A 1,521-nucleotide genomic window follows, 5' to 3' on the forward strand; every position below is an offset into this window, starting at 1 on the left:
ATAATTTGAAATCCCACATTTTCACCAACAGGTGGAGCTTACATTTTAATTTTCATTTATAATGACTTCAAATTCAAATATACTTATTACAATAAATTCTTTATACCCCACAAATTCAAATTTCAGTGTTTCAGATGAGACGAGGACCGTGACATTTTATTTCAATATCCTACTGCACGTCAACAATAAATCCTTGGCCAGCTCATTTTCTTAGTGAGACTAATTACAAGTTCCCTATGTTTTTAATGACTGTATAATTAGATCCGCTTTAATTTTTCTTTAAATGTGGCCCCTTCACATTATATTGTCTTTCCTGTTGAATCCACTAATGTTCACATTATTTTTTGTTGTTTAACCAGAACAGGCTATTGAGAGCATAAGCTATATGTAATGCACAAAGCCATTTAAAATTACACCATTATTTATCCTGAGGAATCATTTTCTGCAAATCCTTTGATGTCTAAATTTTCTTACATCTACCTAGCAATATTCTTGATCATCATTGTCTTTTAGTAACTGTTTAAATTTCTGGAAACATCTTCTAAGCATTTACTTGCACTGTTGTTATAATTGTCAAGTACAGGATTACCAAATCAAAATTTTAAAAAGTGCCAGAGAGAGAGGAACTTCCTTAACCCACTGTGACAAAAGGCATTGAAGAAGTAATCTGCCAAAATGGCTTCTGACGCGAGCAGTATATTTTATTATGGGCAAAACCAGACAAGGCTTTAGTAATACGTACATAGATATAAATGCACAGGAACACATGCATTTATAGCTGAGTTTATATAATACAATTACTCGCTAGAATACCACTACTGAATCTGTTTATTCAGTGCCAATTTCCCTGTCAGATCAACATGTGTGCTCTATGGCTCCAATTGGGAAAACTTGAGACAGAAACATAGAGAGTTTGTATTTTCAAGGGAAATTATGACACCTACAGGTTCAGATCATCCCCTGAATAGTGCCTTGACACACAGAAACGTGCAGAACCAAACATTTGTGCAAGCACCCAGGCTATCTGGAAAATGGACAATAATTGGTTCACTCAAGTTTAAAAATGAAACAGAACAAACCAACCCTGCGTAAATATAGAAGCCAACTCCACTCCAGGGTGGTCTGAGCATCTCTGAATCCACATTCCCACCTCCATGCCTTTGGAAAACCCACGTGCGTGTTCCTGGAACTTGCAGGTAACAGCCTGAACAGATCGAGTTACCACAGAAATGGAATAACTACCCGTGCACACACAAGGATGACTGCTCAACTTTTTTTATTATTAATTATTATTACAACTTCAGGACCACCACTCCTCCCCCCCTTGCCCCCACCAGCACACCCTACACCTCCAACGCTGCCCCACTCCGCAACCTTCGGAAACGCTGTGGGCGGAAACGTCTCTGGTCCCGCCCGGAGCCTTCGGAACCGCCCCGTCCCCCCAACCCACCCCACCCCACCCCGCCCCCCGGAACCGCACCCCCCGGCAGGCACACGCCGCGTCCGCGCGGCCACTGCGCA

The sequence above is a fragment of the Calypte anna genome, chromosome 3, assembly GCF_003957555.1.
Source record: "Calypte anna isolate BGI_N300 chromosome 3, bCalAnn1_v1.p, whole genome shotgun sequence".
Lineage (NCBI taxonomy): Eukaryota > Metazoa > Chordata > Aves > Apodiformes > Trochilidae > Calypte > Calypte anna.